Below are 26,018 nucleotides of genomic sequence, written 5' to 3' on the forward strand. Positions count from 1 at the left end.
GCCTTCCGTTACCACGTCGTCGTCCGTAAAGCAAAAAAAAATATCGGCCACAGCTGCCTGGCAGCGCTGGGAGCGGAGAGAGACGAGAGCAAGGCGGCAAGGGAGGAACTTTCGGCGTCGTAAAAAAGGCGGCACATCTCGGAAAGCTGAGAGATGGGTTGACCCCTGAAAGAGTGCTTGGATGGGTGGCCACCGTGCATTGCAGGTTTTATAGCCCCGCGGGGCGACGTGGTGGGCAGAAGAGGGCAGCGCAGAACTATTTATCGTAGCCTACTTCTATGGTCCTGTGTGTTCCACCCCTTTCGCAAACGCGCGCGAACCAGCACGGTCAAGTATAGTTAAATAACACGCACGGCATGGGTAGGGCCCCCTCATGCTGCAGCGGATTGCCAACAAGAAGCTGCACGTGCGACAACGCCACAAAGTGTTGCCTGTGTGGTGAAATTTGCGTTGCAGGCTCTGTGCAGCTGCGAGCGTGTCCAAAGCGCCCGATGTGGTGCGCGGATCAAAGTGTGCGATAGCCCTCGCACGCAAGGGATGGGACGATTCGCCCCTCGCACGTTTTGAAGTATTGTCACAGGTCCCCCGGCGGTGTATTGTCACAAGTCCTGAATAACATGAGCTCATGATTCGTTTCAGGAAATGTTGCCCTTGCCAATGTGCGCATAATTTCTACTGCAGTGGTAGGAATCTATTCGCTGTGTAACTATTAGTGTACATGAATGGTAAAAGGGAATGGTTCACGCCATTAGATTGAACCTCGTGTCCCCTGCACATGCAAACCACGCGAGTAAGGAGTTGGCCAAACTCGCCAATGGGATGAAAGCGAGGAGTCGTGAGAATCACCGAAGGGGGCTTTGCTGGGTAAAACATTAGTTTAAAAAAAAAATCCCGTCTAATTTGAGCAACGATAAAGTCGTGCTAGCGCACGCACACCACTTTGCATCCCCGCCGCAACTTGTTAGGAACCCTGTTTAAAACAAATGCGCCGTATGTATTTTAAATTGCTTGCCCTCTTTTGCGTGAATACGGATTGTGAGTCATGCATTGACTCAACTGAAACGCAGTTTGCCTATAAATAATGGAGACAATTACATGTATACGGTGCATTCCGCGAGGCTTCTGCGGCCGTCCTGCTTTTCCATGCCCTAACTTGTACACTTTAAAGCTCCCCCTTGCAATCGCGTACTGTGCGAGCCATGTCATTCTTTTATAAATATTCTATGATGATATTTAATTTCTGCACCAAATTTGTACGTGTCATGGGTGTGGCGCATCTGCGTACGGACCGCAGTAAAACAAAATCTCCGCGGAGTAGACGAACGAGTTGAAGGATTGTATAAACAACACTTCCGCCAAATTGCGTTCAAAATGTAGACAACAAATTTGGGAATGTTTAATGCGGTACATGAATACGATACTGTACTTTCTCAACCTACGGTAAAACCTTGGATTGCGAGCAACTTGGTCTGCGAGTGTTTTGCAAGACAAGCAAATTTTTTTAAAATAAATATACATTTTCTAAACGAGCGAGGGTCTTGCAATACGAGTAGTACGTATACGCTTTGTCTGCCGAGCGTCACGACTGATCTACGAGTGCTTTGATATACGAGTGCTTTGGATTACAAACACATTTCCGGAACGAATTATGCTCGCAATCCAAGCTTTTACTGTATACTTTATACGTGAGCGTTTTTGTGACATCTTTAACCATAATCCCTACGCAAACTTGTCCCGACCGCACTTACAATGCTTGTGTCATCAATCGCGGGTTTTATCATTGCAAAGTATTTGTGACGCAGTGCAGTATTTATCAGCATCGCCATCCAGAGGACAAGTGTATCGCTTCAATTTGGCCAAATTGAAGCCCGCCAAAGGCCACCACCGAAATAGTATCGCAGAGCAACTGTTAAGCTTTGAGGTATCATCTTCTTTGGTTCTTTCGGTAAAGTCACGTAGAATGAGAATAAAATAATAAATTGATAAAATAAAATAACACTAATATTCTCACGACGTTTCGGCCACAACACAAGCGGCCTTCATCAGGTGAAGGGACGAGACTCCAGCGCTGTCCTACCAGACAGTCTCATCCCTTCACCTGATGAAGGCCGCTTGTGTTGTGGCCGAAACGTCGTGAGAATATTATTGTGTTATTTTATTTTATCAATTTATTATTTTATTCTCATTCTACGTGACTTTACCGAAAGAACCAAAGAAGATGAATCCTTGCAGTCACGAAAGCTTTAAATCTTTGAGGTATCGTTTAACTAAAATATTTCATTCATGGCCTGCGTTGGCAGCGGTTTGCCAAGCACGGCAATCGAATGGCAAATGGGCCATCGTCAATTGTTAACGCGGCCTTTGCGACGTAGAGATGAATCCCCTGTAGCGTTCGCTCGCATGGGCTGTTGACTTGCAACAGCCAACAGCAGTGACGTGTAACGGAGCTCTCGCAATGCTGACGATGAGATTCGCGAAGCCTCTGACCCAGATCCACGGCTTACCTGCTCGAACAAATGCCGCCGAAAAACATTTTTTCGCGGATTTACACATTGGCAGAAGGGCCCTCGGCGCATCGAACCCTTGCCCTCGTCATTTCGTTGATCGAAAGAAAAATCCACCGAGGATGCGCGTAATATACGTTTACGTGAAAAGTAAATCGTGTTTGGATGGGATTTTGGGCCAATGGCGCTTTTTTCAGGGCCATAAGATTTCTCCTGTATGAAGAAAATAGGCCCACTGCCTGTAACGAGGTGGCAGCCTGTGGCATGCCATGTGTTTTGTTTTCTATTGTAAGGCAAAGTTGATGGGGTTTGTCGTGAGTAAAAAAAATACGCCGGAGTGGAAAGAGCAAATAGTTTAAATGTTGAATCCGTACAGTCGACATTTTTCACGTTGACAACGTTTGTAAACTGTGTTTTTTACTCACCAAAATGATCCCCCCCGCTTTCCTTGCTGCAGTGCGTGTTACATAACGTGACATGTTGTGTCCGGTTTTTCCAAAAGGAAAAAAAAACAGTCTAAACGTTCTTAATGAGGCACAGTACAAGCAATTTAAACACTCCCCCGTTCAACGCTGCCAAATTCAACATTCTAGGTCTCATCCATCTCTATAGTCGGCTTCCGTGGCGCGTGACGATTCTAAACATCGCAGAGATTTTGTCACGATCCATCTTTTGATCGCTTGATTGTTGGGGAACTTTTTTTTCGTCGTCGTTGTTGTTGCCATAGTTCTTTTATTTGCCGTGTTGCGCCTGGGCACACCATGTTTTTTTTCCAGCTCTTGACATGCTCCGAAACAAGGTTGCCTCGAGGACTGTCACCGCGGAAGAGGGGGCCGCATTTCAGTCACGCAAAATTATTTGGTAATTCTGCTGCGTTAGAAGCGACGCCCGAGGCACGCATAAAACTATGACACGAAACAAAAGGAGAAACAATATATACGATACCACAACGTCATCGGGGCAACTTTAAAAGTTTAATTTCTCATCAGGCCTCACGACGTAAAATGAAGTGCAGTCCTCCCAACTCTTCGTCATTCTTGTACGTCTCGCTTTTACGTGCGCTAAGAAGAGAGGCGCCATTGGCCAAATGGTTCACCTAAATTTGAACAATGCCAGGTTCAGCTCTCTCCATGCGGTTGCCATCAGGTCCACACACAGTCTGGACAATTCACAATGCGCGTTTTGCTGTTACCTGTGCAGCGGCTTCACCTGTTATCCACAAATCCACTTTGTAACGACTACAGTGGCTCCCTTTAAATTTATTTCACGGATAATAGTACAGTGGCCACTAGATATGAGCACAGCGCTGGTATATAAAAGCAGCCACGTGCTTCCATTGCACTGGTGGGGCGACAAATTCTTATGCACAAGCACACTAGTTCAGATATAAGCACAGCTGACTTTTACTCCCAAACTGGCTGTGCTTATAAAAAAGGACCCAGATTCGACTGCACTGGCACACAGGATATGAATTTGATGGGGGGAAAAAAACGTATCGCCGAGCTTGAGATAAGCGCTCTGGATATAACGATCTAGTTATTACTACATTCACTCTTGAAAGAATGTACATTTTTTTAAGCTGTGAAAAACAAACTTTCTAACTTAACAGAGCCTCGGGGCAGAAGGCGGGATAATGCCTGAGAATGGCCAGCGGGTGGCGTAAGATTGTGGATGTTGATGGGCGTGAGCGTAGAACCAGTGTCAGGGCCAGCACTGGGTGGGAGTGGGATGCGTGAGATGGATGGACGAGCTCAGAGAGTCCCGATGTTCATGTCCAAAATCTAGCGATCGTCAAGCACGAGAAATGCGTCGGAATCTCCGTGATTCTGTCACAGTAGGGGGGGCGCAGGTGGTGCATCGGGCCAGTCATCTCAGTGGGGTCAACCCATGGAACCTGAGTCTGTCCCGTGACCTCCTGCCCACCGGGCGTTCGACACTTCACGTGGCCTTAAAGTGCACTTAGCCTGGCACAGGCGTCATGATGTTGTCACCGCCACTTAGTAGCGAATGGCGGTTGTTGTTGTGTGACGTGCCGAGGCATACGTTTGTTTTTGCTTTTGTCATTTTGGTTGTATGTATGTTGAACTTATTTTGATATGTACGTAGTCAACCGCGCAAATCTGAGGTGCAGGAGTAAGGACAACAAACTAAACACAACCAGTTGTAAAGAAGTCAGTTTTACATCTAGATTTAAAAGTGTTCGTAGCTCCAAGTGGTTTCCTGGTGACACCCAAGTCGCGCTTGAAAAAGACGCTATCCTTGTCTCTGGGGTTCTTAGCTGGTTAAACAAAATGTAATTGAACTGGAGTTATCCGCTCTTTTACAGATAACTGTGTGGAGCGATACAACACAGTGCATATTTGTGCAGCGTCTGAATGTGACCCGTGTCCTCAAGGCACTGCACAGAAATAGTGGGGCATGTTTAAAAAAAAAAAGTTTGTGGGTAGTCCATAGGCAGATTGAAAAAGGGAAGGTCTTTGTGGGACTGGACTTTTACAGGGGCATACACACAAAGACAAAGATCCCCTGTATAGCCTGAACAGACTGTTGGGGCAAAGAGGGTGGGTGACCAGCACCACCTTTGTCTCCCCAGTGGTCATATTTACGCATCGCACCAGGAACTCATTTGAGGATGAGTCGACCTAGGGGAGGCCCAGCTTCCTGTTCAGATAATCGTCACCGGTGTTGGCCCCGTGAGCGGGAATGGAACTCGGGCCAGCGGGTTCGTAGCGCAGCGCGCTGACCGCTACACCACCGCTCCCCACGTGTATGTCGTGTGTGTCGTGTGTGATGGCATGGTGACAACGGATACCACGATATGAAGATACAGCGGCGTGTATTGCCCTCGACATTATATCATTGGTCCACGGTAATCCTAGCGTTCGTTCCGAGAAAAACGAAATCGTAATGTTGCGATTACCATCGCACACGTTACAAACAAAAGGGTATTGTTAATATTTGGGCAGTAAACAAAAGCTCTCTTTTTTTACATGTATAAATATACATCCGTTACTCATTATATTCGTGGTTTGTAAAATATTTTATTCAGTAATTGATGGCATTGCGCTAATGTGAGCTCATAGGTTTTTTTTATAAATAAGGCTATATATTTCGAGTGTAACTGTGTGGGTATGTGCATTACAAGTGGGTGTTGATAGTAAAGTTGTCGAGCTTAGAAAACTTAAGGCACGCTTATGTTGAGTGAACTCCATTCGAGAAACGTTTAAACGATCCGTAAACTGAAGTACAACGAAGCACAACAAAACTACAGCATAAAAATATGAACTACAATTCCAGAGCTTTCTGGGAAGCTGACACTTGGCTAGTCGCCGTCATCGTGAAGGTTAACGCTGTTGTGTGGCGTACAGTGAAAAAACAAAATTTACTACATCGCGTCAAACCCTGGCACTCTCTCTCTCTCACCCAGAACGCACTCGGCATGCTTGCACATGCACCGCCACAAGTGGTGATGGCATACGCCGCTAACTTGCCAGGGCGAACGCTGCACGCGGTGCCAGCACACCTGGCGAGTTTCACAAATAACAGCCAACGAACGCGCAATTGAGGTCGTTCTGAATGGCAGGTGTTAGGGCCCTGTAACGACGCGGACATGCTCTCGGAGAATTATCAGATGAGAATGGGGGGGGGGGGGGGGGGGGACACATCCATGTAATGATAGATAATTGCGTAACAACTTGATGACAATTTCGATTTAAAGCTTTCGTGACTGCAAGGATTCATCTTCTTTGGTTCTTTCGGTAAAGTCACGTAGAATGAGAATAAAATAATAAATTAATAAAAATTAAATAACACAATAAAATTCTCACGACGTTTCGGCCACAACACCAGCGGCCTTCTTCAGGTGAAGGGACGAGACTGTCTAGAGGACAGCGCTGGAGCGAACACAGCCAAGCTCAGACCGCGACCTTTAAGCTGTGTGAGAAGAAACAGAGCGCCTTGACAAAGGAATTAGCATAAAAATTAGCATTTAATTGGCGGACTTAGCATGATGAACGGTGTAGAGGGGGTAAACATGTGCAGACCGGCGAGGGGGGGACGGGGTAGTTTACATATTGATGGTGTGAAAGGGGAATTTAAGCTGCTGCGAAAGTTTGGGATACCATTACTTGAAAAAAATATACTGTACCATTGAAAATTAGTTTAATGTTTGGTTCGGATAATTTAGCATTGAAATAGCTGCGTGATTAGCTTGTGACTGGTCACAGAAATGGCTATGTTAAAGTCAAAGCCTACACATCCACAGAGGCACCTAGTACAAATCAAACAGGAGAATTTAGCATTGAAATAACTGAGTGATTAGCTTGTGACTGGTCATAGAAATAGCTATGTTAAACTTGATGACAACGTGATTCCGCGTGCCTTTTTTGGTTTACGATTAATCATTTTTTGCGTTGCTTTCTGTTTTGTTTTATTCGTCTCGAGGAATACTAGCGTGTAGTTTGCATGAATATTAAATCATCGATCATGAAGCAAATGATTCGATGCAAGTGTAGCACATCTTTTTTTTGGTTCGAGCCTGCGTGTGCTTCCGTGTGTGTGTGTGTTTTGTACACCGCCTTGTGATCTCTGGTTGAAAGGTGCTTTAGAAGTGTAAATTATTATTAATATTGTCTTTTATATACTCCGCAAAGAGCGTTCGTCACATTTCGGTGAAATATACTTTGGAAATGTATTCCCACGGTTGGAGGAAGTTAAATGTAGTGGGCAAAAAAAACCCAAATAATATTACAGGGAGTGTTTTTTTTTTAGAGCATGTCAGTTAATCGTCTAAAACTATTTACTCACTACACTTGAGAACCCAGTTCAATCACTCAGGTGGTGGCTGCCTGGATTCTAACCCAGGATCTTAGCGATGCCCACTCCACGCGCCGACAATTTTGCCCCTGGGCAACCGGGCCACCCTCAGATTCTGTGAGGCTACCTGGGCCGTATTGTCGCGTGTTGTGAGAGCTGTGCTGGCGTGAAAAAATTGGTGACGCTTTTGGCAAGTGGAGCACAAGGGCAAGTAACAAAACCTCAACACATTCGGCAATAAAAGATAAATATATAAATGTAACAGGTGACGTTTCAGGCACTGGCCCTTCTTAATCGCAGAGATATATCCTAGCAGAGAGATATCATCTCTAAAATTTAAGTTTTTTCTAATTACAGGGACTCCTCTACTTACGAACATTCGACTTGCAAGCTTTCAGAGATACAAACAAACCTGTCCCTCTGTCCAGTTGCCTGCTCGGACCGAGATAGTCGTAAGTTCAACCGCCACGCAATAAATGGCGGTAGTGGCATCTACATCTTCAGAATGTGAATAACCAGTGGCATCTACATCTGCAGAACATAAGGAACCAGCGGCATCTACATCTATAGGAGATCATACAACTTTTAAAGCCATTCCCCGTTTTTAGTGTACATGCCATACAACATGTTTGGAATTGACAGCAATAAAGTTTGATTGACGAACAAATCAAATTACGAACAGACCTCTGGAACCTAACTCATTTGTAAGTAGAGGAGTCCTTGTATTATTAATATCAACAGAGAGATATCAGAGAGATCTTATCAGATATCTCTCTGCTAAGAAGAAACTCATGTCTCCATTATATGAAGAAGAGCCATTGAATCAGAATATAACTATTCCTCCATTCACCAAAATAGTCACCGATGTTATACATTAACGTGTGTAAAAATATATTTAAATTTTGATTTAAAGCTTTCGTGACTGCAGGGATTCATATTCTTGGTTCTTTCGGTAAAGTCACGTAGAAGGGAAACAATATTATTATTATCGGTAAAGTCACGTTAGAAGGGAAACAATAATATTGTTTCCCTTCTACATGACTTTGCCGAAAGAACCAAGAATATATATTTAAATGTTGTACGTAGGCTTTCACGACCGATATTACGATTCATAAATTAGCTTCTTTGGGTTGGATCGCGTTTAAAAAGATATAACAAAAAATGTTTTAAAAATATTCACGGTGGGTGACACTTTTCCCGTTGCAGCTCGACAGGAACCTGCAGCAGCGGCGCGGTGGGAAAATTACAGAAGCTTAACTATCAGTGAAGATAAAAGGTAAGATTTTCTGTTTGTCACATAAGCAATAATAATGTAGTGACATCGCGGATGTCGCTGTGTAATGCCGGCTCTAGAGTGGCACTGCGTGCGATGTAGCGACATCGCGGGCACCACGTGTATGTGGGTGCAGTACCAGCCCTAGAGGGGCCCGGTGAGCACTGAACGACAGTGCTGGATGGCACCACGCTCTGCGTGCAGTGCCGACCCCTACAGGATAGGGTGTGAGAGTGCCGACCACGGGAATGGGGTTACTAAGGGCCGTGGCACTCTGGTTGACCCCAGAGGACACGTGACCGGTAAAGTCTACACAGGGGCTCCAGGTGGGGGCTAGGGGTGGTCACGTGTCAGGGTCGAGATCCTTCTCGAGGATTCTAGAAGGTGGTCGTGGCTAAGGGCTGAGCCATCCACGCCACGGAGGACATAAGCCGGGTCCCTGAGAGGGACCGGCTGCTGTTGTTCATCCTGAAGAAATCTACGTTCTACGTCCTACGTCCTACAAGAGTCACCAACACATGGACCGGGACCCAAGCCAGGCTCCGGTCCGTCGTAGCTAGTTCCAGTGCAGTTAGCCTGGTGGTCCACCGCCATAGGTTGTTAATGTGTTTAAGGGGTAGTACCCCGTGTGGTGGTTTTAATAAATGTGTTGCCTCCAAGAAGTACGTCTGCGATTCAGTTGAACTCACTACAATAATACTAATTTACATCTGTAAGCCACATTTAATCCGTAGATCCCATTTACCAGGGTAATGATTTGCAATGTATTCTTTGGGTTTTTTTCTTTACGCCTATCTACGTGACTTTACCGAAAGACCCAAAGAATATGACTTCCTGCAGTCACGAAATCTTTAAGTCAAGATTCGCAATATGTTTTTTGTGCTTGGCTGTACCGCTGTGTATGTACGTTGAACTTCTTTCGCAGCATACATAGCCAGCTGTGTTAATTGGAGGTGCGGTGAAGGGCAACAGACGAGACGCAAAAAGCTGTTGTCAATAAATTAGTTTTCCAGTCTAGATTTAAAAGTGCACAGCTTCAGTGGCTTTCTGATATCGGAAGGGGGAGTGCGTTCCAGACGGCCGCAGAAGCACATCCAAAAGCGTGCGATGTGGTGACCGCCTTCATTCGATGGCCAGCTAAAAGCCGCCGCTGCGAGGATGACCACCGGACTTCGCGTGATGATGGTTTATTGCTCCTTGACGAGATCAGCGAGGTTTTGTGTTTAATTTGTGGCAAGCACTTTGTGTTTTAACGAGTGCGGTGCGTCTTGTGCCAACTCTTCAGTGTGTTTCCGGGTCGTGCTGCGTGTTGTTGTTCAGTATGATGACCGACGTTTTCCTCCCCGGCAAGGTGGGGAGGGAAAGGTCGGAGGCCACGCCGGACGACGCGTGGTACAAACCAAAAACGCATTTGTTGAGCTCTGCCACCGCGGAAAACCTACGCGGGATCTTGGGCCAACTATTATCGCCAGTCTTAAACTTTGCGTCATTGGCTCCTGTCATAATACACTGTAGTCTTTGGGGATGTACCGATTCAACAATTAACGAGGTGAAATCAATTTGTGCACGCACAATACATGCGTCCAACCAGGTGTGTAAAGGATTTACCTCGTTTTTGTTATCGTTTATGATGACACCACGATGGAATCTGCATGCACCATCAGCAGCAGCAACCGTGATCTGTCCACCAATGGATGGAAGGCGCGCCCAGGTCGTTGCCATATCCCTCACGGATCACCCGAAGCAACAGTCCCACCCGCTCCTCCGCAAGAGTCGTTCTCGTTGGCTCCATCTCCTCCGCCGTTGTCCCTGCGGGGCGTGTTCCGTCCTTTGGCTGCCGCTCTGTCGTCAGTCTTGACCGTCGCCCTTCTCTTCTAGAGCTGCATCCTGCCCAAGGCCCATTTTTATTCTTTTCTTAACAGCCCCGCAAGACTGATGACAGACTTCTCACAGGACTGAATTGATTTGCAACTCAAATTTCAACTCTTAAGTAATAACTTTATCCAATCGTGGAAAGGGTGAATTGTTAAATATTGTGGGTTTTTTTGTCGTCATATTGCCAGTGAAATTTCTCTATTCCCTAGTGAGAGGACAATGTTCTTTAAACATTAAATGCTTCCCACACCCACAATGCTGCAGTGCCATAGACAAGCACTTGCTTCACTCCTGCAGCTCTGTACTAAACTAATCAGAATAATTATTTATACTGGAGGAATCCGATGAGCTATAAAGCTATTTTTTTACACAGATGGTCCAGTAGGGGCACGGGGTAAGAACATTACAACAACAAACAGTTACAAAAACAGGAGTGCAAAGTATAAGAAAGGTCAACAAATAACACAAACAAATACAACTAAACCATCCCCATCCTAGCAGGCAAAACCCACTGAGGCATGAACTTATTGTTCAAAAGCGACCTGGCCACAAATGACAGCTCAACAAAGTGGCTCATCATTTGGACATTTACAGCCGCAAATTTATCTCAATAGTCTTAACGCGTGTTTCTAAACGTGAAGCCGAAGCTGATCGAGTGCGGTGGGGTTTTTCCGCAGTAGAGGAGTTTGCCGAGATAATTAGCGGAGCGCAAAATAAATCCGGACGCTACACGGCGAGGCGCAAGAGAAGCGAATAATAACACGGGCAAAGACGAGGACAGAAACGAGCCGAAATGCGTCGAGAAGCAACGCGCGCACGTGGAAACTAAACCACGGCGGTGTTCTTTTTTTATTTACTTCACATTTTTACTTGGGAGCTCGGCAACATCCTCCCGGCACACGTAGAGTAGATGATTTGAATTGCACAAATTGAGATTTAATAATGATGATGATGATGATGATCCGAGCAATAGCTTACAGCTCTTTGTCATCCATAATACAGGTTTTATTTTTGGGGTTAGATCGCGTAGATATAAATGTTGTGTCATTAAAACCCGCCACCACCCAACGCAGACAATTAGTAAGGTTTGTCACGTAAACAAAGCGTGCCAATTCGTTACTAGGACAGTACACCGATGTGTTGGAGAGTAAATCCACAACATTTGCAATCTCAGTACTCAGTCTGCTGTACTCCTTATGCCGTGTCAGTCACGAGGGTTGTTTGACGCGGACGTCACCGCACTCGTTGAGATCGCGTTGACGAAGTTTAGTGGCCGGCAGGACTGCTTCCAAATCGCATTCGCCACCGATGTTAGCTTCGACCCGGGAAACAAACCGAGGTCGCCGGGTTCTTAGCGCGGCCCTCTCACCGCTGCACCACCTCTCCCACGTGTCAATCCATTCTGTCAATGGAAAGGAAAAACACCCCAAAGGGAAACACGAGGATCTTCATTCAATCCTCCCAGACGTCGTCCCGACGGCCCTGTCCGCTCGTGAAGTTCGGTGTCCCCGGGCAGCCCGGTCGCAGCGCCGTTTGCCGTTGTGATTTGCAGCATGTCCCAACAATAGACGCCGGCCCCACTTTTATTTGTTGCGCAGAGGTGGGTTATAGGTTTTGCGCAGAGGTCACCGTGTACTGGCGTTGAGCGAGCTGTTACGGATGTTGGCTGCGTCACCGGAAAGCGTAAAATAACCGCGTATTATGCCTCTTGTGACGGAATTGCTCTGGGGGGTGGCGGGCCTGGCGGGCGGGCGGGCGGGCCGGGTGGCCGGTAGATATGTCAGCTGTCAAGGTGGCGTCGCGTGTGTGCGCGTGTGGGGAGCGTAGCAGTTTGTGCCGCTGCGCTGCGAACTCAGCGATCCGAGTTCGATTCCCACTCAAAGCCAACACTAGGGACAAATATCTGAACTGGTCCTGGGCCTCCTCTAGGTCGACTTGGCTTCAAATGAGTGCTCAGTGTGGTGTGTAAACATTGTCACTGGGGAGACAAGCTGCCGGGATGTGGTGCTGGCTACCTTACCCCCTTATGTGCCGTGCCGGCCTTCATAGGTGCTCGCAAGCAGCACTTGTCGCAACAGTCTGTTCATGCTATACAGGGGATCTTTGTCTTTATGTGCAGAGAGCGAGAGCGTAGCTGTTTGCACACTACGCTATGAGCCCAGCAACCAGAGTTTGATTCCCACTCACGGCCCAAAACCAGTGACGATTATCTGAATTCGTCCTGGGCCTCCTCTAGGTCGACTCAGCCTCAACTGAATACTTACAGCGATGTGTAAACATCGTCACTAGGGAGACAAAGGCGGCCGGGCGTGGTGTTCGCCACCCACCCTCTCGTGTGCCGTGCCGGCCTTCATAGGTGCTCGCTAACAGCACTTGCCCCCAACAGTCTGTTCAGGCTATGGGGGGCGGGTGGAGCTTTTGTGCGTGTGTGTGCATGTGTTTCTGTGTGTGTGCGGGTCCACAGCCCGTTAATCAGCCCTGCGCTCTCGCCACTCACTGGGGCCCACTTCCTTTCGCAAGAAAGGACGTTGTGTGGCTCGCCGAGCATGAAATGCGCATCTCTCAAATTTTTTTTTTTGGTTTTCCAGCATCCTGTTTTCGCCGTGTGTTTTGTTCTCCGCTGTCATTAATTAGATTTGGATTGACGTGTGCGTGTCCTTGGCCCGTAGGCTTCTGGGATCGTGACGCAAAGTTGCTTTCACTTCTCACGGCAGCGGGATTGTGATGACACGCGTCCTTTACCGCGCGAGTACGGGACGCGCCGGGGTTACGGCTGCGCCTTAGCGTCTCGCTGACCGCACGCTTTGATTTCGCCGAACGTGAAATGATGTCGCCGTGGTGTCACGGCTCTTCGCACAGTGGAGTTGGAATCGAGGGGCCGCCAATTCGATCCACCAGGGGCGGCAGTTGAAACAATGGCGTGGGTTTTCGCACCTGTCACACTTGTCCACCCAGCAGTATAAATATCCGATGTTTCGGGGTTTTTGGGGTTCGATGGCGTAAAATCTAAGTGTGTCGTTAAACCCGCCATCCCCCATGACACAGCCAATGAGGTTTTTCACGTAAACAGAACATGCCAATTCGTTACTAGTTCGGCACACCAGGTGTGTTGGAGAGTAAACCCACGACAACATTTACAATTCGAGTATGATGTTTCGGCAGTAATTACAACCAGCATCATCAGGCGACAGTCAGAGTTGTGGAGACATCGTCCTGTTTCGGTCTTAAATAGACGGAGGAGGTGAGTGTGATGTCATCACCTGTGAGCCAATCAGGTGCGAAGGCCGGTGGGGTGGGGGGGGGCTTAATTTATACATATAAATAACAATGGATAGCCGGTTGGGTTATTCAGAAGTTTGTTATCCGAGTAAATGATCCAGTGAGCTATTCAGCTCTCTTTCAAGGGTGACTCGGCCAGCAGACAGACGTAGCAGCAAGAGTCAAAATGGATACCCCACGGTGAGTCGATCGGCAGGTCGCGTGGCATTAGATAAATAAAGTATTATGGGTATTCCTGTGAAAGACCCAACACAGAAGATCCCTGGGTTTGATCTTCCACGAAGCTGCTCATGGTCCACCCTAAACCGCATCCACTTCCACAAACCGTGACAGCAGCAGATGCGGGATACGCCTGATGATGCATAAATGGAAAATCAAAAACTCCCTCCAGTGTTTGACTGTGGTCATTCAAAATGTGTAACGATGCAATGCCCGAACCACAAATTCGAAGGAGACATCATCACGGCGAGACACTACTCCGCCGCTCCCTGACGCGGTTATCTGCTGGCCTTGACCACCTGAATGTACAATTGTTGTCGCTGCTCTGCATCTACATCAGCAGCCGTGCGACAAGAAGAAGGAGAAAGGTGCTCTTCCAAGACATCTGGCCGGTGTGAAAGGAGTAATATTTGTGTTAATGCGTGGGTCAGAGCTGGACTTAAACAAAGAAACTAAAATAGGCACGTCTGACGTTCGAGTACAGGTGGTGGTGGTGGTGGGGTCCTAGGAAATACGGGGCAGGATGAGAGAAAGTAACTCGGAAATTCAGAAGGGAACATGGCAGGGAAGTGTTGTGGATGTGATCAGGAAGAGGAGGTTGTGAAGGGTGGGACACGTGTGCAGGATGCAGGAGGGCAGGTTACCAACACAGACATTGGTGTATTGTCGGTGATCAAGGCGAAGACCTAAAGCCAGATGGTTGGTAACTGTAGGAATGGACCTTTGATGTGTTCATGTGACACTGCACAACAGCCGAGGGCAAGCTCCTGAGAGAGACATTTTATTGGCAGCCAGAGGTCGGTGAATGATGGTGGTGATAAGGTTTCGGGAAGAGGCAGAGGCAGATGGCGTGGTGATGATGAGACTGTTAGAGTAGACCTTGGAAGCCAACGTGTTGACCTGACAACAGCTGTCGCAGGAAAAAATAAGCGCGCTTGATTCGTATTTAAAAAAAAAAACACAATTAACGGTGTGCAAGGTCATGGGGGGTTTGACCAAAGTTCACACCTGCTGGTCAATGCCGGTCGGTTTAGTATCAGAATCTTTATACTGGGAGAATCCGATGAGCTATAAAGCTCTTTTTAACAGAGAGTAGGTGGGAGCGGGCTGGACCAGATGAGGTGTCGCCCTCAACGATGTTAGCCGTGGTTGGCAGTCAAACCCGTTTTGCCGAGTTCATAGCGCTAACCGCTGCCCCACCTCTCTGCCCCTGCATACTTTTTTTTTTTCTAACGTAACCAGAGTACATTTCGGAGGTATTCATTATACGTGCCGTTACTTGGCGATTGGGAAAACTGGCAAAACATACCCTCGGGGCTTCCTGTAAAAGTATCTATTTTAGTTTTCTCTGTTCGTGTTGTGTATCGATATTTCACGTTGTGTCACGTTGTGTCATGGTTTTTTTTTTTTGCGGCCCGGTTTGTTTGTTCAGCAGCAGGCTCCCGTCGACGGCCCGCGTCAGTTTGCCGGCACCGCCGCCGTTCGGTAATTAACCCTGAACTTTAAAAAAAAGCATAACGACGGCCCGTCATTGCGTAAAGTACACAAAGTGGCAGCAACAACCGGTGGCGCGCGCTTTGCTCATGTCAACGACGACGCATTTGGCAGGATGCGGGCCTCTGGAAGACTCGTAGACTCGTTTACATTTTAGCTCGCAGCGTGTGGGGGGGGGGGGGGGCCGGCCCCGTTGCGGTCGGACGAATTTCTCGAGATGTGTTTACGGGAATGTACGATCAATCTCAAATGTCTCCGACACTTGAGTACACAGGACATCCCCCCCCCCACCGCCGCTCGCGAGCAATTCTGCTATTGTAGTAGGCACAGGTTGTTACTTGTCGGGTCGTTTGTGTTTTTTATGATAATGTGTTTTTTTTAGATTGCCACTCTGGGCAGAAGGATAATTAATGACGGATGCGCCGAGTTGTTTTGATAACAGGTTCACCCCCCCACCCACCCACCCACCCCCACGCTGCTTCGGAGTTGTATTTGTTCTCGAACGAGCGTCATGGTCGGGTGGCACTCGCCTCCGATGGCGAATCCATATTCGCTCGTGGAAATTCCACGTTCCCACGACGAAATCGGTCATCGTGTTCATTGCGTAACCACTGACAGGTTTTTTAAAATCTTTTTGTCACGTGACATTTACACAAGAGAGTGAGTCCCTGCAACGATGACCCCTGAGAGGATGGAATGTTGTGTCGCTCCCCGTGGTGTTTTCTAATTGTTACAGCATAACCACGAGAAACCTGCACGGCTAATCTGGGCTATTGGTCAATTTAAACGAATTCCGTTAAGCCCCCATCCCCTCTCCCGTGAGAGATTTATAGACCTTGCAGTATTAAACAAAATCCATTTTTAGGTGGGAGGACTTATTTAAGCTTTCCCCCCTCGACATCCTGCCTCGGCTTATTGTCATCTTTCTTTTGTGTTTCTCCGTAAGAATGCAGCAGTATTGATTAGATAATAGCATCCTGGTCAAAGTGAACCCCTTTTTGTGTGAGAAAGGTGATTTGGCTTTGTTTTGGACCAGATTTTGGCAGTTATATAACGAGAATGGAAAACCACGCCCAACGCCATTCCACCATCAGACTTTGGGCGTTCCTGTCGAATGCGTGATATCCTCTGCGCGGGTCACGTTCGATCACTGCACAACAAGTCCTCCCCTCCCCGTCTTTCCTGTACAATCTACGAGCTGCCAGCTAGTGCCGTGATGTCAAGAGCCACCGTCGCCCCCACACGGGCCTCCTCGCTGACCCGTCTTACCGAGGCACTGCTGTGGCGCTGAACTCTAGGGCCGCTCCCAAGAAGCCATGCTAAAGGACGTGGGGGTTTGCAGAACATGCCTTCGGAATATTACCCAGTCCGTCGTTCATCGGTGGGTGTAGAGCATAGTGGTTCCCAATCGGAAGATTTTGCGATTTCAAATCCTGTTTGGGGCGGAGGAGGGGGGATGAATCGTCCCATTATCGTGCAACAGTGGTTGCCTTATGGGTAGAATCGCTCCCCCGCCATAGCAATGTCCTTCTCCATAACAGGTTTTTTGGGTTAGATCGCGGAAATAAAAAGTGTGACGTTAAACCCGCCACCACCCGACATGGCCAATTAGTAAGGTTTGTCACGTAAACAAAACGTGCCAATTCGTTACCAGTACAGCACACCGGTGTGTTGGAGAGTAAACCCACAACATTTACACTTCGAGTATGATGTTTCGCCAGTAATTACAACAACCAGCATCGTCAGGCGACAGCCAGAGTTGTAGAGAAATCCTCCTCCTGTTTCGGTCTCAAAGCTGACAGTTCTGGCATTGAGCTGATGTCTGTTCACGGGTTCTGGATAAAGGGGAGCCCTGGGTGTTCATTTCAAAACGTAGCCATTCATGAATGATGTGGAATTTATTTTTAGGGTTACGATACACGCAATGGCATCACGGATGTAGGAAGACATAGTCTATGGTTTTAATGTGCATATCTCTACAATGCATGCAGCGCAATGGAAAATATAATTGACGTACAAATTGAATTGCAACCCATGATCGTGACGACTCGTGAAGCGATGGAGCGGCTGAATTGTTACACCCCCGGTAATACTTGCATCTGAGTTCATGTTGTAATTCACACGCATTCCTTAAAGCACAACAACAGTGTCTGTAATATGCAGTGGCATTGTACAATCTAGCCGTCAACCATGCGAGGTTGCGTGTGACGAGTTGAGTTGCACGTGGATGATTCGCATTTCTTCGTTTACCACTGTGGAATTTGAAAGCATTGCATGTTTAAAAAAAAAATCAGTTTTTACTCGCAATGCTCAAGCAATTTCCGGGGTGCGTGTGACGTCATAAACACGGGCGTGTGCGGTGACGTAACGATTGCGCGAGCGCGTGCACTTGGCCACGTTGCAGCCAGCAAAACTTTTTTTTTCAATAGTTTGAAAAGGACTTAAATGTACAGATTGCTTGGTTATGACTATATATGAGCACGGGCTGAGAACTGTCTCTATGAGCCAGGATTACAATTGCTCGCCACCAAAAGGTTCCATTAACATGTGAAACCCACGCTGACCGGCGCGGTGAAGTATGGTCAAACAAGAACCCCCCCTGTGACTTTGACGCGGCGTATGGTCGGCCGTAATCCAGAACTGGATTGAAAGAGGGTATGTAAATTATTATTTAATATTAAACTTATTAAAAACAAAGAGATAATGTATTAATAATTCCTGTTATTTTGTCCACTGAAAGTGAATGTGTTCTTATGTATTAACAATTTCAACGTTTAACAAATCCAAACGTCACCTTAGATTTATAGACTTTTTCAGAATACAACTTGCGCGGAATCACCATCGGATGGTACCACAGAGCAAAATATCTGGTTTGGGTCCACGTTCTAAAAATGTCTTAAAGATAACAGGATGGATTTAGCGTGTCGCTCTTTGCCAGTTACACAAATATTATAAACAGGAAACCCCGCAGTTATTAATTCTGTTTATCCGGGATTGTCCAAGGTCTTGCATTGATCTGTAAATGTGTGGGGTGATAGAAAAAAAAAACTTGGCGATGCCTTCATCCAACAGTAGATTGACCATGGCTGGCAATGAGAGTCTTGAGGACGTACCAGTCCACAGCTGAATTGCGCCATTGTCCGTAGAGTACAGATTGTGGATAGGAAGCTTGTCGGGCAATTGCCATTCGACTGTTCCTTGACCTTCGTCATGCAACAGTGCGGACAATCGAATGCGCAGTCGCAGCAATGTGCCCCGAAGCCGACGAAAAAAACCGACCGTGGGCGCGATGTGGGCCCGATGTGGGCCCCGGCTGCCGCAAGCAAGTGCAAGTCGCGAGCGGGCGCTTGGCTGGCTTTCAGAGCAAGTAAATAGACACGCCCTGCGCTGTGCCCGACACAGCAATAAGGGAAGTGACCTCGGACCCCCTCTGAGTTGGGTGAGGCTTCTTCTCGGCGCTGGGCACGTGCACGGGTGCCATGTCTGGACAGGGCGGTCCCGCGGGGGACAGGGCCGTGGGGTGGAGAGGACTCGGCGGCGAGTAGGGGGGACCTCTGCGTGCGTTGTACGCCGAGTCTAGAGGCGTCGTTAGCCCAGGTGGGTACGTTCATTTAAACAATGACAACGTTACGGGGCCAGGTCACCCGAGGTGTGCCCGGCCTCGTCGCTCGTCGCACGTAGGTAGCACCCCCCCCCCCCCGCACCACCACTTACCAACCTGCACTGACCAGTGTGGTGAAGTATGGTCAATTATCACTCACAGCGCGCACAGTATGTGGGAGACACTCATCCAGCAGTGGATTGACGAAAGGCATTGTACGTTGTTGTACATGAGGTCAGTCGAAAGAGTCTCTCTGTTCAAATGAGCATGGGGCAGCTCTCGTCCGTCGGGGGCCCCGGGCCAGTGGTGGAAACTCCACATTCCTGTGCCGGGGACCGGTCTCTTGAAGGACGCCACGTATATATCTTAATGCACATAACCAAAATATGCGGTGCAAGGTAGCACAAGATTCTTGCTGCTCAAAGATTCTACGAGCAACACCAGTGGCAATAATAGTGTGGTACAACCACGTGACCACAGTCACGTGAACACAACCTCGTGAACACAACCACATGAACACAACCAAACCTTTTCCATTGGACAATTAATATGGATTTCCCACAAAGTGGTGTGCGCTCATTCGATCAATGCGAACACGATGAAGAACAGACCGGGTGGCAACGACAGTGCCACCTGGTCAGATTATAAATACAGAAGTGTAGCCTCAAGTGATTATTTAATAATTCATTGTTACTCATTTATAGCCCCCCCTCCCCCTATAAATCCGCTTCTGGGTACAAGCCAGCCTCGCCATGCCACATCGATCATGGCCACGCTGGTATGTGTTGGGTTCGTGGAGTTTGGGGGCAGGCCTGGACCGGTTCAGGAATCGCTCGCCCCACCGGTGTTAACCGTGGTCGGGAATGAATCTGAGGTCACTGGGTTCAAAGCACATTGTGGCTAATCTTCACTCCTTCACTGCTCCACCGAATGATTATTGAGTGCGTAAAAACAAAATTAAGAGATTTTATTTAGCGGAAGGATAATCACCGTGCAAGGGTTTTAAAAATAAGTTGAGAACAATGGGATTTGTTTTTCTGCACATACACTCATTGGAGGATATTTGAGTAATTGTGCGTAATTCTCCAAACTTTGTTATACGTGCGTTCACAGCGCCATTGCGTTTTGAAATAAGTAAACATCGGCAGATAGGGAGAGTTCAATCGTGCACCGGTGAATTCTTGACACCAAGGCAATGGAGCGAACCAAAATGTATCACTCGGCTACAAAGCAATTTCTGCTTGAAATAGCATCTCCAAAAGACTCTTTCTTGCACTTGTTTTTTTAAATTAAAATACCCGGGTACGTATGGAAATGGATTGTGCAGCATTGCGCAGTATGGTATTGCATTACCGTTCCACCGCATTTGATAAATTCACCCGGCCTGTCAAAACAAACCCCCAAGAAGCCACTGTACAGCAGGGATAGTCTTGACACGTTCCTTCTAGAATGTTTATACGTTAAAGCATTTTTTCGAAGGTTACCCGTTGGCTCGACGGCTGGGTACTGTGCCAAGAGTCTCGAATCTACGCTAAGGAGGCCCCCACCGGTGTCTTGACATCGGAGGTCTACACCTCAAGGTAAAACCACGTTACCGAGTGCTTAGAGCGTTCGGTTCTTCAGCCGGTCACCGATGCCTACGTAGCGTAGCCGATGGCAATCGCAACGCACGGCTGTCACAGTTGCCCGTGTCATGCGGTCGAGTCTTGGCCTGTGACGGGATGCAATGTGGGCTCGTGGCTTTACGAGTCTGCATACAGCAACTCATTGTTGGGAGCAGCAGTTGTCCCGTTAGGGGGGGTTATTTATGACCTATTTCCCCATTTAACGTTTTGGTCGCCGTACATTGCGTAGTTACACACGAGAGAAGCTGAAATATAAACACACCTGAGTGAAGCACAGTTCTCGTGTAACCAACACGTGCTGCGGTTACACTGGGGGGAGGGAACACCAAGGGCTGCTTCTGATATAAGCACAGACCTTGCTCACAAGGCCTGTGCTTATAACCTCACCTGGAAATTTGATGTTACAATTCATGCCGTTAATTTGTTTAAAAGGGTATGCTTAAGAGTTTTGATTTCATTCTGTCATTCCTCAGTGTTGGGAAGTGATTGCAGGTTTTAATGCCTTTGGGTATACTTTCCTCATCACAGGAATGTGGAATTTCCACCAACGGTTAAGGGTTGCCCAACAAGGCGAGTACTGCTCCGTACAGCATTTTAACCAGAGACACTGATGTATGTTTTATGCACAATAATGCCCTTTAATGATATGGCTACACCTCACTTGAACCTCGCGACTATTTTCCGGGAAGGCCCGGCAATGGGATCTTTGAGTCATTCCGTTAAGGAGTTCCCTGGTATGTGCGAGAACACTAAGGGGGGGAACCCTAAGGACACCCATTGCAAATGCAAAAGCCAGCATGCAGTTCAGATCAACTATCCCATCATTGCACCTCGCCGTTACTGGGTGGTGAGCCCGCAGGTGCGTGCATCGGAGGCAGCGCGTCCAAGTTGGTTGTTGTGGAAGCGGTACCAGCAGCAGTGGCGGTGTAGTGGTTAGCGCGCTGCCCTATGAGGAGCCCAACGACCAGAGTTTGATTCCCGCTCATGTCCAATACCAGTGACGAATTTCTTTTAACCGGTCCTGAGCCACCCAGAGGTTGACTCGGCCTCAGTTGAGTACCTGGTGGGATGTGTAAACATCGGCACTATGGAGACAAAGGCGGCCGGGCGTGGTATCTGGCCACCCAGGCCCTCTTGTGCCGTGCCAGCCTTCATAGGTGCTTGCTGGCAGCATTTGCCCAAACAATCTGTTAGGGCATTACGGGCGTGGGGGGGGGTGAGTAGGTTTTCACAGATGTGCTACTGTACAGCTCTCCGATGTGTTCTCGGGACGTACCGCGTGTTGCTTGTGCACAGTGTCAGAAAAAAAAAGAACTTCATTGCTCGTCGGATTTCTCCAGGATGAATAAAAGATTCTGATTCTGTGTAGGAACTGAACATTCACGGCAGCGGATAAAATAACAAATCCCCCAGCAAGCATGTGGAGCGGAACGTCGGGCAAAATGACGTGCCTGCAAATGTTCGACTGCCGGCCTCGCTCGCTGCTGCATGGGCGGCGAGCGGTCGTGGGGGCCACGCGGCGCGGTGAACATTGCGTTCATTTTCTGGCATCCGCATCCCGCACACACACACACACGCACGTGTGTGCTATACAGCAGCAGGGCGTGCGCGTACAGAAACACCGACTCGGACTCCGTTCCAAATGTGCAGTAGGGTCCTCCTGTCCTCATCTCTACCCCCCCCACCTCCGCCCTTCACCCATCACTCCTACCCGCATGCTTCACTCCTCACTAACTTGATTATTTGTCCTGCATTTTAGTTTTGACGGCAGGCAAAACAATGCCAGGCTTCCTTGCCGGCTTTGTTATCTGGAGGAAGCGGTTTGTTTGGGAGTCGAGGTGTGCAGTTGTTTGTGCAGTATATACTCTGTTTTCTATCCTTTGGCCAATCTTGCGAATCCATCTAAAGTGCTACCCGCCCGCTACGTTTGAATAACCTCGTGATGTTCCATCCGAAGGAAACTTAAGTATGAATAGCCTGTTAATGAACAGCGATCGGGAGCAGAAAAACAGAGCGGGAAATCGATCAGTTCTGGAAAGGAACGAAATAAAATTAACTTGAAGTGGGAAAACAACCATCGAGTCTAGCTTTAGTTCTGATGCAAATAAACAAAAGAAATTAACTTGAAATGGGAAAAGATCATAGAGTCTAGCTTTAGTTTTGATGAAGTTCTGATGCAAGAATATGGTTTGCCACTCACGAAATCTCCAATCTCCTTGCGTCTTTTCGTGTCTCTGCCACATCTCCTCCGTCTCCGGCCTCCCTCGTGGTCTGCCCACATCATCTCATCTGCACGTCCCCCAGCCCCCCGCGCAAGTTCTGTCTCCTACCCGCATTTGGCGCTGGGTCTGCGAAGCGGTCAAAATAGTTTTCGCTTTAACGTTTTGCCCCCGGCGAAAACGTTGCTGGGTTGACCCGCACCAAATTGTACGCCGCGTGTTACTGCACTTGCCTTAATTCCGTTTCAAGCACAGCAGAGGGCCACCCCCCCCCCCCCCGCTACTGAACATGTAGTCGTGAGACTGAGTCGGGCCTTGCCGGCGGATGCAGTGGATGGCGTGCCGCACCGTCAACTCGCGCACACCCCACTTCAAGTTCCTTGCTACGGGCAAAGTCGGTGCCACGTGATTACAAGCACTGGTGTCCTGCCCCCCCCCCCCACTTCCGACATGGTGTGGGGGAGGCCTCCATCCATTTGGTGGCATTGATAATGGTAGTAAAATCAGTAAATTAACTAATTAATAATATAATAGGTTTTTTTTGCGTTTGCGTGTAAAGGTTCAACAAAGCAGCCGGGGCAAGTGGTCTTGCGATTGTTTATCCCGCGACTCTCTTGGGGTCTTCGATGAGTTTGTTTTTCGGAGCCTCTTGGCACCTTGGAAACCCACGCTGATTCCTAAGAATCATTCATGTCGTCTGGGATGACTTTGAGCATCTTATAGCAGACGCCCATAGTCTTTAAATGCACCAGCTGTGAAGGTATTTATTCATTTTATTTACTGTTAATTATTTAAAAATATATATTTGTAGTTGTACACTAAATTTCGCAAACAAAAGCGTTCAATCGAGACGTAAGAAATGCAAAACCAAATAGAAAAAATTAACTTTATCAAATCTTGACCCTGAATGGTCCCAATTTATGAACTCGTTCCCTCCCTATCATCCGATCTCTTGTTGTATGCGTGTCTCTGGGGGGGTTTGTCGGCTCTTTAGGCGTGAGGTTAGTCATGACATGAGTTTGGGTCGTTTCTGTGGCGATTGTTGGCTTCGAGGCAGGAGGCTGGCGATGGGGAAGTTTATATTATTGTAGATGTATCCACTGCGGGCGCAGTGTGGCTCGTTATGTAACCCGCAGAGATTGAAGTTTTTGTTCCGGCCTAAAAGAGGAATTCTTCACTCTCAGTGATGGTTTTTTTTACTGCATATTCAAGCGATTTCAATTAGGGCATTTAACTAGAGGTCACGAACTTCCGTTTGATATACATTTTTTTTATTCGTAGATAATGTGAGCGTGAAGAAAGATGGGAAGACAAATATGTGATCCGTCCAAATATATACATACAAATAAAAATAAATCTTGTGGGTCCCCACTGAATTGAGCATGGGGCGGTGCTCACTTCCTGTTAACTGCCGAGTTGTGGTCGGAAATTCGACATTCCTCAGGTATGAATTGTCCCCCGACAGGGATTTGAACTCGTCACCTCCCGACTTCCGTGCCTGCGGTGGCGAGATGTTAACTCCCTCGCCAGGTATACAGGAGGTCGTGGGTTCTATCCCGACCTTGATGCCTGTATATTTTGAATTTGCTTGTCTCTCTCTCCGTGGTCGCGTGATTTTTTTTCTCCTGATCTTCCAGTTTTCCCCCTCCACATTTAGAATCAACATCACGGGTTTAGAGTATTGTGCTGCTATAAATTTCCACATGATAGCCACTTTGTCGAGCTATCATCTGTGACCAGAGCGCTTTCTGAAAAAGAGCTAAAGAGCTATAGAGCTCAGTGGGCCTTACCTGAAAAAAATATCAGTCTAGTTATTTGCACAAAATAAAATAAACGCGTTGCTGTAGGGGTTACTGTCGTTCAAAAGCAAAAAAGAAGGTAACGTGAATATTTTTTTTTGCGTAGCTTTAAAATCGCATTCCCAAAAACGTGTTTGTGTGTGCAAGTATGTTGGCCGTGACTTGCTGCCTGAATTTTTTTTTGTTCGGCGAAGCCGTGGGCGTGTGGGGTTCGAGAGACCTCACCCAGAGGTGTTTTTCCTTAAAAGGAGCCGAAGCGGGGCAAGAATTTCCGTGAAAATTTCTTCGCATTCTCAAATCAATGAGCACTCTCATTCCATGTCTCGGAGTGCAGGCGGCAGTCCCACAGTACACGAGTTTTGGCTTCCTCCAATACATCGGCGCCACCACCGCCAACGGTTACAACAACGGGGGGTGACTTTCTCGAATCCCACCCCCCCCCCCACCTCTATCCACACAGCCTTATTGAATGGGTAAACCACAGTCGATGAAACAGGTCGCATGCGGTGGGGCACAGTGTTGGGTAAGTACTCCCACCACACCACCCTTCCAACACCTCTGGTCAACGTGGCGGAATCGGCTAAATATCCTCTTAGAGTTCGCTCCTGTGGAGGCTCTTCCACCAGCAGCGGAGAGAGCCAAGCGATTCCAGGGCCACCGCTTTACCTCCATCTGAACCGCCGTTGCACTCTCGGTTCTTCCGGCGATCTGTGCCCCGCTCGCTTTCCCATCATCCCAGCCAAAGAACGCTGTGTGGCTTTGCCGGGCGCACTTTGATGCGGCATTGTCTGCCAAACAAAGTGGGCGCAGTCCCTCCCTCCCTCCCCCCCCCACACACCTCTCTCTTTCACGCGTCCTGTAAGGTCGCACCGTTGGCTGAACGTTGCGTTACCGCCGCTTTCCGCTACCCCTCCCCCGCTCCTCCTCCTCGTTTGTCCCCCTGGCCCTCGCGTCATCGCCTGCCCCGTTGCTGCTGCCGTTGTTCGCGTGACGAGTCGCGGCGGTGCCAGCCCCCATAAAGCGGGCGGTGATCTTAAACGCCCGCTGTGTTATTTTAGTGCCCGCTGGAATGGGCCCCATGACTGCCTCCACACTGATTCGAGCCTCGTGACGATGAAATGTATTCGCAGGACGTTCCCTTGGCCGTGTAACGCCGTTGTAAAGCCCCCTGCATTCTTTCGCAGTGCCCGTACCAAACAGAAAAAGAGGCCCAATGGCCAAATCAACGCGGAAATGAGCCAGACCTCGTCAGATCTCGAGAGCTAAGCAGGCTGGATGGGCTGTCGATGTACATCTATACGTGTGCACAAATATA

General features: G+C 48.1%; 1 protein-coding gene across 2 annotated transcripts in view; it reads left to right on the forward strand.

The window, feature by feature from the left end:
* Positions 1–26,018, forward strand: part of MYO1C (myosin IC) — a 97,367-nt gene that overhangs the window by 22,670 nt on the left and 48,679 nt on the right. For both annotated transcript variants that reach the window (XM_032967623.2, XM_032967624.2), the window contains exon 2: positions 8,526–8,595. The gene's annotated coding sequence lies outside the window, so the exon portion shown is untranslated. The remainder of the gene's footprint in view (positions 1–8,525; positions 8,596–26,018) is intronic.

The sequence above is a fragment of the Petromyzon marinus genome, chromosome 38 (assembly GCF_048934315.1).
Source record: "Petromyzon marinus isolate PM22_M1 ecotype Great Lakes invasive population chromosome 38, UKy_Petmar_22M1.pri1.0, whole genome shotgun sequence".
In the NCBI taxonomy this organism is placed as follows: domain Eukaryota; kingdom Metazoa; phylum Chordata; class Hyperoartia; order Petromyzontiformes; family Petromyzontidae; genus Petromyzon; species Petromyzon marinus.